Below are 13809 nucleotides of genomic sequence, written 5' to 3' on the forward strand. Positions count from 1 at the left end.
GTATAAATGCTGGTCCTGAGCACTGTGCATTCCCTGCCTTGGTACAGTCAGGTTTCTTGCATTTGTGTCCTGGTTCAGCTAAAACCAAATGCACTAGAAGGGGTTTTTGTTGGCATTTCTTTAAATTAGCAGTTGGGTTCCTGCTGCTCTTTAGGAAGTCAGGCTATATCTGTTATATATTATTTTAAATGTCTCTTGTTTCATATTGATGGTTCACTACATGGGGGGGGGGGAAAAATCTCTGTATTGTTTCTGCATCTTTATCTGAACTGCAAAGATAGGAGAGGGAACATCCAAAGTGTCCAGACAGTCCCCTTTTGTAACAGGATTGGATAGAATCCTCATCTATTTTATTTAAATGACTGGTACGAACAGGTTCCCTCCTTTTCCTTCCATCTGTATGAAAAATGATATGCTTTCTCCTTCTTCTAATGGTGCTTATACAGGGATGAGAACTGTAGTTTACACCCACGTGGAAATGGTAATTAAAAAGTATAATTTTTCTGTTCTTGCAAAAAAAAAAAAAACGAAGCTGATTTGTACACCTCTGGTATTTCTATGTGCCAGCACAAGCAGGGTGTGTGTGGATGTGTCCCTAGAAAATGGAAACCATGAGACAAACTTTGCTGCTTCTTCACTGTACTGTTGTGCATCGCTGCAGTGAGACTTCCTTATGGTCTCCAGACCTACAACTGGACTCTGAATCTTCATCCCACTGATGTTTATGAGGTAGGAATTGCCTTTATTTCTGAGATCTGCATTTATGAACATCTTGGGGCTCCTCTTGGACAGCACCTTGGGAAGTGGGAGTGTTGGAGCTGGGTGCTGCTGCTGGCCCGGTCTTGCTGGTGGATACCCAAAGAAGTAGCTGGAGATCCCAAAATATACCATCATTAATTCCTTTCTCTCCTAAATTAAATTTAGTGTCTGTGCCACTTTGGGGATCTGCTAACTTTAAAATGTACCCTCTAACAGAGCCCCCATAGAAAAAATCTGGGCTCAGTAAGATGGAGAAAATACTTAATGGCACTTCTCCAGCCTCGATTAGAATGTGATTTATTGTGGGAACAATGTCCACATTTTAGTACTTATTTATGAGGGTGGTGAGAGGCCCACCAGAAAGCATGAGGTGAATCTCCCAAAGCTGGGCAGCCCTCCACATTCGCTTATACTAACTTGTGTAGCAAGGCAAAGAACAGTGAAGTAGGAGAATTTCTTCTAGTGTAAATGAGAAGCAACTTCAACCTTATTTCAGGATTATCCTGATTTTTGGAGTGTGTGTGAGCAAACATGCTGGTGGGAGTGAATGGCTACACGTGGGAAAGAGGTATTTTTCCACTCCAGCTGCTGGCTTTGCTCTGGCCAAAGGCTGGAGCTCAGCAGCATGGTTTGTCTGGACAAGTCCCAGCTTTGGCATCTGAGGATCAGCAGCAGTGTTGGCAGGGCTGCTCGCACCCAGCCCTGCCTGTGTGCTAACCCACTCCTCAGGGGATTTGTCTGATGCAGACTTGTTGGGCAAATTCCGTGCTCTGCAGCCCAGCCTGCTCCTGCGCTGTGTTTTTTTTTTTTTAATCCTAAATGCTAGGTGGAAAGACAGCCATTCTGGTTAAGGAGGTGCTGCTCTGTTCAGTGCTGTGTGTGCCACATGGAGAACAGTTGCTGCAGGGCTGAGACAAACCCATGTGGAGCTGCAGCCTTCCCGGCCGTGTGCTGTGTCTGACCTGTGGCTCCATGCGTGGTTGGGTGGTGTGGCTTGGAGAAATTCCTCTTGTTCCACAATACTCTTCAAATTGCCACGAGGTGCGATCCCTGCTGTAGGGATGGATGAATGAAAAACTGCTTAATCTCCCCGTGGGCTGCAAGAAGGGATGCGGGCTGTATGTGCATGCCTGGGGTGGGAGGTGGTTGGTGTACTGCCCAAACCAGGCATGGACCTTGTGCAGAGAAACTGTTGCTTATGAGGGCTGTTTTCTAAACGGAATGTTAAGAAAAATCTGTGTCAAATTTAGAGTAGGGAGAAGTTTGGTAATATTTGTGAAATGTCACAGAGCATTTCAGGGGCAGCTTTGACTCCTTTTGAAATGGTTCTTATTGTGTTTTGCAGTAGAAGTAGGATTATGGTGTTACCTTATAAATTAAGCAGACGCAATGGTGGACTTTTTGAAACAAAGGAGTGCTTTTCATGGCTTGGGTAGATTCTCAAATCCCAAATGGGAAACTTTTATTCTTGGAGCAGCTAGCAAGCAAAATGCGATGGGTGCAAAGCTGTACCTCATTGTGTTGAGCATCTGCCTGCTCTTTCAAGGGCACTCCCAAGAAAGCACTGCTCCCTCAAAATTCCCTATGTGCATAAACTGAGAGGGATTGGTGTTGTGTGGTAAAGAGGTGGGGAAACACTCTGAAGCCCAGTTGAGGAGAAACCACACACAGTGCGGTTATTGTCTATTCTGGGATGTTCTCCTCTTTACTACAACATCTGAATAAAAGCATCCTGCAGCGCTGCGCATCTGAATCTGCTTTTGCTGACATCTGTGGTAAGATGTGTTATTAAATCTGGGCTCGAGCCCATTGATAAATCCTCCAAGCACTCGTTTCCCTGTGGAAGGCAGAGTGGCCTCTTTGGCTCCTGTGCTCCTTCTCCAGCAGAAAGCTTTGTGCTGGTGCAGTCGGTCTCCAGCAGTGTCTATTATAGCGGAGGTTTCCTGCCAACATACTGCCACAACTGTTCTGCAGGCAGTAGGGGTGCTGTGCTTGTTATGACCACTTGGAGAGGTGGAACTGTATGTAGGATATATTCATATGAAAGATCTGGCTTTCAACATACCTGGGGCAAACATGTGGCTTTAAGCTGATGAAATATGTTACCACAATAATTGAAAACAACTTGATCCACTCCAAGCTTTCCAAACAGCATTCCCAACATGAGCTTACGTGGGTCTGATAGCCCTGCCTGGCATGATGGCAAGGTGGGCTCCAGCACAGCGCTGCCTGGTGTGCTCAGCATCCTCCTCTGTGCTCCAGGCCCTGGCAGAGGGATGCATGGCAGGAGGCTGACGGGATGCTGCTGCACGCTGCATTTACCCATAGCTTCTGGATGCTTCTCTGCTCCTCTCAGCATCCATGGCTGTGCCACCAAATTGCACTGGAAAAAAGACAAACCTCTGGAAAAGGCCTCCAGCAGCAGCACAAATTATGCAATGATTCGGGCAAGTCCAAACTTGCTGTTTTTCAAAGTGAAATGCAAGGCCAGCTGCTTGTCGATTGCTTTTCCCAATAACAGCAGCTGAAGTGCAAACAACATCATCCCCCGTGGACAATGAGAGAACAGAGGGCTGGGGAAGAGACAAAAAGAAAAATGTTGAATTCAACGGTGTAGGAAAATCAAAGTTCGCTTCAACAGTTTTAGTGCAGTTATTAACTTTGTGTGTGGTGTTTGGAAATCATGGTGATTTCCACTGTTTGTGCTAGAGCTAATTGGTGGATGTAGAGGTAATTATGTCCATCCTTTGCAGGGCTTGTGTGTACAGCTGGAGCAGGACAAAGGGAGACTGGAAGGAGACGTGGGATGTCTGGGGCTGGGATGCTCAGGGCCGACCCTGTGGAGTGCTTGGGGTGAATGGCATCTGCTTTGTGCTGTCTGTATTTGTTTTGCCTCTTTCCCCAAATACACCAAGTGAGCAGCCAGAGATCTGGAAGGTTATTTCTCATGAGAGTGAACCTGTGATTGTGTGGGGATCTTTCACAGAGATGCATGAGAGATCCCCACCACCTCCAAGCATTACCCAAACCTTGCAAAATCAACTTCTGTGGCAAAAAAGCAAGGGAAGCGGGGGGGGAAATGGCATTCCAATGGAGCCAAAGACCATGGCCTCTTTAAATGTTATTAAGTCAATAATTAAGTGAATTTGGAGTGTGAACTGTGTATCCACTCTAAATGGATTAATGATATGAGAATTCATACAAAATTGCTGTGTTGATTTTTATGCTAATGGCTGTTTGAATATAAGCTGAACTATTAACCAAGGATAAGTGGAACTAATGTGCCAGCATTGCTATAGAAATGTAATGGAAAGGATGGTCTGCGATTTGCAGAGGGCCTCGTTTCTATGGAGTGGGCTGGGGGAACAAAAACTCCCTTGGGCAGATGGGAGGGATGTCAGTTTGGGTGGGAGGGCTGTGAAGGGAGGGGTGCTCAGAAGAAGCACGTGTGGATCAAATAAAGCCCAAGAAAGGGGCAGAGCTGAGCTGCCAGTAGTGACATGGGAGATATCCCCAGGTTGGGTACATGGTGTGAGATCACCAGCTTGTGCTGAGACTGCAGTCAGTGACCAAGGAGCAGATGCTCCCAAGATCTTGTAGATCTTTAAAGAGGAGAACTATCACTGTGTTTTAGGCAGGTCAGCCTTTTCCTGGTTCTATGCCTTGCTGAAGGCAGCTCAGTGAGGACAGGGAATCTGCTCCAGTGGCCCAGGAAATGTGCTGGGTGGTGGAAAGAAGTACTGAGGGTAGGGATGGCATGAGAACAAGCTGAGGAAATGCCAGCTGGCTGCCAGAGTGTTTTTCCAAACAACAAAGCTGGTAAATCATGAAATCCCCATTACTTGAATCGTTTAAATGTAAATACTGGACAGAAGCACTTAAGGAAGTATCACAGAGTAGATTCCTGCTTTGGCAAGGTGGGATGACTGAGTCAGTCTGTCCAGCTTTTCCTTCTTGGAGGAGATGACTGAAATAAGGGTCGGGCTGTAAGTGTTTGCTGCCATCCTGGTGCCTTGCCTCCCTCCCTCCCCTCAGAGGAAAGAGCCAAGGTGCAGGCTGGAGCCTGTGTTAGGCTGAAGGCAGGCTGGAAGAGGGGAGGGAAAGGAATGTTAGGAATGGCAAACTGATGGATCTCCTCAGGTGTGCCATTGTAGCTTCATGTTTCCTGTATCTATGTGAAAGTCAGGGAAGAAGGTGTTTCCTCTGCTCTGATCATAGGGTATCCCAAGTTGGAATGCAAGGGACCCATAAGGATCACCAAGTCCAACACAGATTTCAGACCAGGTATCAAGCTATCCAAGGAGCAGATCTGCTCCTTGTAGAAGAGTACCCACCTCTGCTCTCCATGGACTGGCTGTAAGCTGTCAATTTAACCTGGTTTTTGGTTTGGAAATGAAGCTGTGAGTTCTCTGATGTGATTGCCAGAGACTGGGAAAGTACTGGAGTTCTCAGAGCCATCAATTCTCCACTGGAAGCAAAGTTAGATTGAGCTCCATGGGCTCACACGTAAAACCAGCAGTGCCTTGTCAGAGAATAAATCAGTGCTTGGAATTTATGAGCAGGTAGTGCATTATAAACCCTGGAGCAGATGATTAAGGGCATTGTCCATAATATAATGCTGCTGATATTTAAAGAAAAATGTAAATAAATCCTTAATTGTGGTTTTCATCCTTTTTGAGGCTTCTCTGGCAGAACCATAAACAAACAATAGCAGTATATAGTTGCTTGGGAGTTAAGCTGCTTGATTAGCTAATCTCATCTGAGTCATAATGATAAACTGGATCGTAGGCATTCTGTGCTTTATTAATGTTAGTATGGCACTGCTTCAAGGTCAGAATTTTTATTCCTCTAACTTTATAAAAATGCATGCTTGAAAGAAACTAGCTCCCTTGTATTATACATTGCAGGAAATACCAATATTTGTTGTTTAGAAGCATGAAATACACAACACATCATACAGCTGTGGGTGAAATTCCCCCATTATTGATTTGGGTCTGATTACTGATACACTGAACCTTGATTTATTTATTTCTTTCATTCAGAGCCCAGTCTCCTCAATCTGTTTTGCACGTGGAACAATGTACCCTTTGACATATGGAATGATGTGCGAATAGCTCTTGGAAAAAGAGAGGATGAATGAAGTCAGGCTGTGAAGGACCGCATCCAGCAGCAGTGAGTACCTCCATAGGGATGAGGGGTTTGGCTGGGTGGGCTCACCAGCAGAGAAGGTTGGGAACAGCTTAAAATTGCAAGCTTCTGTTTCCCTGTGTGTCCTGTCAGTGCCATACATATGCACAGCCCTTAATGAGGTTTCCATTATTGCTACTTAATATGCAAGTTGTTTTAGAGCAAGTGAAACCCGCCATGGTAATGAACACTTAAGCAAAACACATTTTTCTTCACTGGCCCATTACTATCTAGAGAGAGCTAATATCTGGTAAATGATTTTTCTCCCAAAGATAATGCCCAACTAAGCTGTTAATGCCTCCTCCCATGCAAAAGTGATGTCAGGTCCTCTAAAAATAGGAGTTTGGCTTTGGGAGTCATGTATCTAAAAACAGAACACAAAGTCTTGTAACCGTTCTTCTTGCCTTCGAGAGATGGCAGGGTCATGCTTTTGAGCTTTTCTCCAAAGTCATCAGAGCTCAACAGTCACTTCTTGTTTTGCTTTGCTTGTTGTGAAGGTTAAAATTCTCAGTTAATTAAATGCTTTCAGTAGGTGAGGCTCTCAGAAAGGTGCCAAGAACAACAGGCCTCCTTGTGGCTGCCAACCGGTGGCGGCTCGGTGAGACAGCAGCACCCTGAGGATGCTCTGCCCGATGCTTTGGGCAGAGGATTTCCCTTACAAGCTGCAGTCACTTTGTTCTTGTTTTTGAAGCAGATCCTCTCTGCCTATCTCTGAGTGATAGCCACTTGCCTCTGCAGGGTTAAACCTTGTTGTCCTTTGAGCTCAGCTATAGGGAGATGCTGGCCCTGGCAGCAGCGTGGTTTGGCCACAGTAGAATTTAGCAAGAAACCCTTCTGAATGCAGAGGATTAAACACTCCTTTCTCCTGCCCAATTTATTTGCTAGCCTTTCTGTTTTGAAGAGCAGTGACACTGCAGATGGGCGCCCTGAAAGGCAGAGGGGAAACTCAGCTTGGGAACTGTAAGAGTATGTCGTATTTCCCTTCAGACTTTAATGAATTGCATAGAGTTCTCAGAAATCATGGAAAAAAATAGAGTAAATTAGACCCTTTCTGCTTTGTGTTCTGATTTCTGGGTCTGTAGTACAATCATAAAGCCTAGAAAATTGCTGTTAATAGGAATTAAGAGCAGGGCTAGCTGAGATCCTCATGTTATTCCATGCTCCTGGCAGCTGAGGCTTGCTATGAAAAATCAGAAGACTCGAGATAGAAATGGTGAGAGCCAGCACTACCATCCCCATGAAGTCCTGTACTCCTTCGGAGGAGGTAACCATGCTTTTAAAATTACTCCATTACAAAATCAGTGCAGAGGATCAGGTGGAATAAATGGAAGGGCGTTGTGCAATGGCTGAGATTGATGGCTGCAGGGTGCTGACTCAGTTCTGCGCGTGCCCCATCACGCTGCTCCCTGCAGGGCTCTGGGGAGGCTTGCTGTGTGTCCTGGCTTCCTTTGGAGAGCTGGCACCATTGCTGTTTCCTGGACAGGGGAGATGGGGGGGGGGGGGTAGCACAGCAGCTGGGAGATGAAACCTGTGTATGATCACAGAGCACAAAATGGTAGTTTCCTTCCCTTGATGAAGGAAAAGCCCAGTTTCCATCTTCATCCGGCCCAGGTGACATTTGTGAAGTTAGTTAAACTTGTGTTTGGACTGCAGAGTGATACTTAGCCTGTCAGATCCTATTGATTTCCACACATCAACATTTTGTGGCGATGTTGTTAAGTATATGACGGCAGTTCAAACTGCGCTTCCCCAGGCTTTCTGCTCTGTTTGATCTGTGAATGATTTACAAACTCTGCTGCTTTCTGAGCTCGCTGTTAGGTGCTGGGCCGTGCAGTTATTTGGAAATGGGAGTGATTGGAGCCAATCATTGACAGCACACGAAGCGCTCAGATGCGGGGGGATGTTCTGAGGCACGGAGGATAAATGAGTGACAAATGAGTGCTGAGACACCAGTAAAGCACGGCTTCTGAGCCCAAATTGTACCTGTCCTCCAGGTGATTTATTATTTTGCGGAGTGTTTTTACTTTGTAGCTTTGGTGGTTACCACCATCCCTAAGCAGGAAGAAAATGCAAAGGGAAGGATGGGTGCTGAGATAGAGCTCTGCTAGCCAGGCAAGCCTCTGCCTCCTCCTGGGTTCCCTGGCTGATTTTTCCCATAATTACTATTGCTGTTTTGACAAGGAGCATGGAGTGAATTTTGATGGCTGTCAATGAAACAGAGGTGCTGTGAACTCCCTGTAGTATAGGACTGAAATACAAGCTTGGCTATTTGACTAATTAGGCTCTCGAAGCCAACAGTTGGAGGGAAACTTAACCAAAGTGCCTGAGGCTGCTCCATATTGACACTTCATGTCTTGTTCGTCCCTGAGTCACAGAGTCACAGAATGGCCAGGGTTGGAAGGGACCTCAAGGATCATGAATCTCCAACCCCCTGCCACATGCAGGGCTACCAACCTCCCTATTTAATATCAGACCAGGCTGCCCAGGGCCCCATCCAACCTGGCCTTGAACACCTCCAGGGATGGGGCATCCACAGCCTCTCTGGGCAGCTGTTCCAGCACCTCACACTAAAGAACTTCCCCCTGACATCCAACTGAAATCTTCCCTCCCTCAACTTAAAAACATTTCCCCTTGTCCTGCTGTTATCTACCCCTTATGTTTTCATTAGAATCATAGAATCATAAAATTGTTTGAGTTGGAAGGGACCTTTAAAAGCCATCTGTCCCATGCTTTGCACTGGGCAGGGAACCCACAGCTCCCTTGCGTGCTCAGATCCCATTTCATGACCTTGGGTGTCTGTAGGGATGGGGCACCCTATGCCACTGCCTCACTGCCCTTATTGTCTTTCTTACACCCAGCCTGAATCTGCCCTCTTAGTTTGAAACTATTTCTTGTCCTGTTGCAACCTGCCCGTTGTTTGGAGGAATGTTGGTACAAAGTGTGCAGTTCTGATGGACTCTGCTGTGTGCTTGTTTCAAATGTACCCAAAACGAAGCATGGAGGACATGAGGTGGATTTGGTTTTGGACTTGAAGTGCTGGACATGTCAAGGGAGCAGCTGTAAGTGCCCTGGTGGGAGATGGAAGTATGTTGGTATGTTTTAGGTTTTGAAAGGTTTTGAAAACAGAATGTGCTTAGTTCTCCTTTCACGGGTACTGGTTGTAATGGAGCAGTTCAATACAGCGTGGAGTAAAACCAAAAAGCAGAAAGCCTTGCCCCAGAAAAGGCATCCCATGGCAGGATACAGCTATGGCCTGTAGGTCGCAGCAGAGAGTATGCTTTTCATTAGGAGACACCACTGCATCCTTTGTGTTGCCAAGTTGGAGTTCCCCAGTGAGATAAGCCAACATGTATTTGGTCTTATTGCTAAAAATAAAAATGAATAACCCCAACACAGCATCCTTGCCCTTGCTGGCCAGATGACTGGCCGATGGATGTTGTTTCTTCTGGTTTTTGCTCTGTGGGTGTGAGCTGTGGGGAGAGGTTCAAGGCACGTGGAGGCAGCCCAGTGCCTTCCCATGGGCTGCTGTTGTGCCTTCCTCCTGGGCACCTCAGTTGAGACTCCAGGGCTTTGCTCAGCACCTCTTTGCAGAGTCAATCCCACCAAAAAATGGTGGGAAGGATGGAGATGTACCCTGAGGACCTGTGGGAAATCCAGGTTCTGGAGGTCCTGTCCCATTAGCTCAATCAAAATTCTCCATTTTCTTTAATGTGCTTTGGATCTGGCCCAGCATTTACGTAAATGCTGTTTTTTCCATGCAGTTGTCTGCTAAGCTCAAGTATCATGTAGCAATGGAGGAATGCAGAAAACATGACTGTGTGCAGTGCTGTGGTGAGAAACTGCCCCACGTTCATTGGATCCCATCATGTGCTACAGGAGTGAGAAGCCTCAGCAGATGGTGGTGATGTAACTTTCTGGAGGTAAAGGCTGCAAGAAACGACCACTTCATACATCAATTTGATTCACTGATTACTCACAAAACACTACGTATAGGCAAGGAAAAGAATACAAAACAAAATTGTATGGACATCTTGATGACAGAGTGTTCTGGTTTGCACCAGGAAACGCTGAGAACAACCCAGTACTCTGTAAAGTTTGTCGTAAGCATGTAAAAATATATGAATGCCAATGGAAATTATTGACCAAACAATCTCCTTTTTGGTGCAAAATATGGTTTATCAATACTTGTACTGACCTGCTTGAAATACTCCAGGCAGAATGGGAAAAACAGGCAGAACTCCGAACAATTTAAAGCGTATTTAGAACTGGCTGGAAACCAGAAGTCATCCTGCAGTTTTATTTACAGAAAAAGCAGTCTGTTTCTTCAGGGATTCGATTGGTTTAAGGCCAGGAAGGACCATGAGAACATCTACTTTGATGTTTTGTTTAATGAAAGGCCAGCTACCCCCTATACTTTGTCTGAAGATGTATGTATAGTTCTTTTTTTCTTTAAGAAAAGTAACCTGCGTTTAGTTTTGTCATCTTATCTGCTTAAAATTGCAGAATCAACCATTCCCTCAATAGATCGTGCAAGCAGTTAATATCTTTTTCTATTAAATTGCATTCATAATTGCTCACTTACAATTGTTTGGCTTCTCATTTAGGACCTTGGTGCAAGTTCTGCTTTGCTTCACTTGATGAACGGTCCTTTTGATACCCACTGCTTTCTTTTGCATGCACAGACCGGTATTAAATCACCTTTCCATTGTTTTGCTGCTTAATTAAACGGATTAAACTCCGCAAATAATATATAAGATATTTTACTGAATGGTTTCAAACTTTACCCACACAAATCTTCAGCAGCCTTAAGAAATGCAGGCGATAAAACACAACAGGTGCTGTGTGCTGAGATAAAATCTCCCCCTGGTTCTATTCTTTTCATGGACTGAAGGATCAAATTTGATTTAGGGAAAGAAAAATTAAAAAAAGAAAAAAAAAAAAAAAAAAAAAAACTTCAGTTTATTCAGGAGCTTAATTCTGTCTTGACTCACAGCTTTCCATGTAGTCCTCCTTGCAGCCCTAAGTTCCTCTCTGGCAGCTCTGAAGCTGTTTGCCTGCACTAAACAGCTCTGTAAGTGCCCAGAACCCCCTGGTAACACATGTTGCTCTCCATGATTAACTTCTTACCTTCTGCTGTTGACTCCTGCGTGTTCAGATCCCAATCTGAGCAGTGCATGGCACACCATGGCCTCGTGCTACAAGCAGTGTTCCTTCAGCAGATGCTTCACATCATCATGCAATCAGCATGCAGTGTTCTGACTCACCAAACTCCACCTGCGTTGTATCTTTCCTGTTATCTTCATCCACCAAACTCGTAATCTCATCAAAGAATGAAATTAGATTTATATGATAGGCCTGTTTTCCATAAACTGTGATTACTGGTGTTAATTATATTGCTATACTTTATTATTTTAATTAATTGCTTTTATTAGTTGAAGTTTGTATCAGCTTTGCATTGCTTTGCTCAACACTGTGCTGGCCAGCTGGCTCACAGTTACCTTTATCATCTCTGTTCTACTTCTGACTCTTGGCTCTATTTTAGCAGTCATTCAGTGCTTTGGATACCCTTGTTTTGGTGCATTCATTGCAAGCTAACTTCAGCATCTGGATCTCTGAGCTCAGCTCCTTGACATCACTTGTTCTGACATCACTTGCATTGTTCCACGAGCTTCTGCTTCAGCGCCAGCACTTTGCTGTGAAGGACTGGAGGACTCCTCCATCACAGCAGTGTTTCCCTCGGGAATTCCTTTGCATCAGGGCTGTGTTTGTGTTAAATTGGCAGAAATTCTCACCTTCTGGCTTCACTGTTGTGATTGTTTTATTTCTACTTCTTATGTATGGATAAAATCTGATTCAGCCTCCCGATCATCTTAGTGATCCTCCTCTGGACCCGCTCTAAGAGCTCCATGTCCTTCCTGAACTGGAGTCAGGGCTTTTGGAACTTGATCCTTGAGGTCCCTTCCACCCAGAGACATTCTGTGATGGGAGCAACCTGCCATCCAAAGTATCAGGACAGTGGTATCCATATCCAGCACGTCAGCAATGCCCACCTCCAGAAGTCTCTCTCCTGTATAGATTTGAGTAGTGCTGCCATAGCCAGCAGATTGCTGGGATCTGCCACATATGCAGCTTGGGGTAGTGTTACTCCACAGTGTTGACCACGTTGGCCTAAAAGTGAACCAATTTCTTTATAAATCGTTGGATGTTTTGATGGAGTGATCTCAGTACAACGCATACTCTGGTTTATATGACTAAGGGAAGAAGAAAAGCATGAAGAAAAAGCACTGTTTGGATCCACCTCCCAGACATAATGGAAAAGAAATGAAATACAAAAATGTACAGATTGTACCACAGATCTATGTCTTGGAAATGCAGATGACATAGTGGTAGATTTGTGAATGTGATCTGAATCGTTCCTGTGGGTGAGGAGTGCTGCTAGCAAGGCAAGAAATTAGGTCCAGGTCTAAAAATCCCCACCTTGGGAATAAGAAGCAGTGGGTGGAGCTGCTGCTAATGAGGTTATGGATCCCCTGATGCCCGTTGTTCCACGCAAACCTTAACAGGACAATGTTGTGTGTAAGCAGTGGTTGCTCTGACTCGGGCTGTAGTTGTGTGTTTTAAATCAGGCTAGCAAACACCAAAATCTTGGTGGCAAATTTGAGATTCAAGGTGTGTGCACTAAAGGTGCCTGCAAACACATCTCTCATTGCCCATGTTTGTATTTTCATAGGTTAATTCACACAATTGATGATGATAAGCATGTCTTCTTTATGCTGTAATTATTTTATTCACATCTATTGCTATCATGATGGCATTCTCACGGTCTTAAGATTCTTCCTGCAGAAAAGAGCTATAGAAATGTCTTTCTAGCATGAGCTCAGGAGTGGCTGGAAGAAGCTGCTGCTAAAGAGAGCTTGAGATCTGCACAGCTGTTCTTATTTCCAGCTGTTTTTTGTATGTTCACTGGGTGGAGCAGATGTTGATAGCTGTTCCCTTATAAAATATGTAATACTGTACTTTATGACCTAATATATTTTCCAGTCCTGGAGCCTGATCCAGAGTCCACTTAGCTCTCTGAGCAGGCTTCCAACAGCACTAGTGGAGCTCTATCAAATTCTTAATGAACCAATGCAAGCGAGAGGTAATTTAGGGCCATTATCTTTGTGGGGTTGCATATGGTTCAGTGATGCTCTGTCGTTTGCATCCAGAGTGGTCTCCCTGCTGCTCTACTTGCTTTCTCTGGTTATGTTTCAACAGTCTTTGGAGATTTATAGGCAACAGCTCAGGGTCTCTTGCCCTGGCTGAGCTCCGTGCTGCAGCCCTTGGACTCCTCCTTGGCGCACTTCCCTGGAAAAGCCCTGGGCACAGTGATGGTTGGTACTGTCTGTTGACATTTGGTGGCACTCCTTCTGTCTCATCAGTCTCATCATCCTTCTGTGTGCGCACTGTCAACGGCAGCCTCCCAAACCCTAAAGTGGTATTTAAGTTAATTGTCCAAGGTTGTTTGCTTGTGGGTTAGCGTGTCTGTTCTAGCAGCCTTGGAGAAGGGGGAGACAGGGAGAGCACAGCAGAGCTTTTTATTAGGGTACACATCCTATCTTAGGAACCTAATGGCTGCAATCGAGTGCAGCCTGAATTTGGGACGTGGGAAACATAAAGGAAGGCAAAAACATGACTGCTGAAAACGCACCAAGATGAGGAAAACAGCCAGAGGGAAGGGAAGGTTCCTGCACACGGGACTCAGTGTGCTTGCTGAGACACATCTCTGCGTTCTTAGGATTGCAGAAAATCTGGCTTAAAAAATAGGATCTGCTCTTTATTGCCAGGGACTGCTCGTGTTTGGTGCCACTTCTGTGCCTGAGC

The 13809-nt window shown here is 45.2% G+C and overlaps 1 long non-coding RNA gene across 3 annotated transcripts in view; it reads left to right on the forward strand.

Annotated features, from left to right (window-relative positions):
- Positions 1-12449, forward strand: part of LOC125700740 (uncharacterized) — a 34096-nt gene extending 21647 nt beyond the window's left edge. Inside the window, exons 2-5 of one of the 3 annotated variants that reach the window (XR_007380047.1) lie at positions 568-729; positions 5802-5931; positions 7117-7210; positions 9708-12449. This is a non-coding gene — a long non-coding RNA (uncharacterized LOC125700740). The remainder of the gene's footprint in view (positions 1-567; positions 730-5801; positions 5932-7116; positions 7211-9707) is intronic. The other 2 variants (XR_007380045.1, XR_007380046.1) reach the window with 2 other exon arrangements.
- The last annotated feature ends 1360 nt before the right edge of the window (positions 12450-13809 follow it).

This window comes from Lagopus muta, chromosome 15 (genome assembly GCF_023343835.1).
Source record: "Lagopus muta isolate bLagMut1 chromosome 15, bLagMut1 primary, whole genome shotgun sequence".
NCBI lineage: Eukaryota > Metazoa > Chordata > Aves > Galliformes > Phasianidae > Lagopus > Lagopus muta.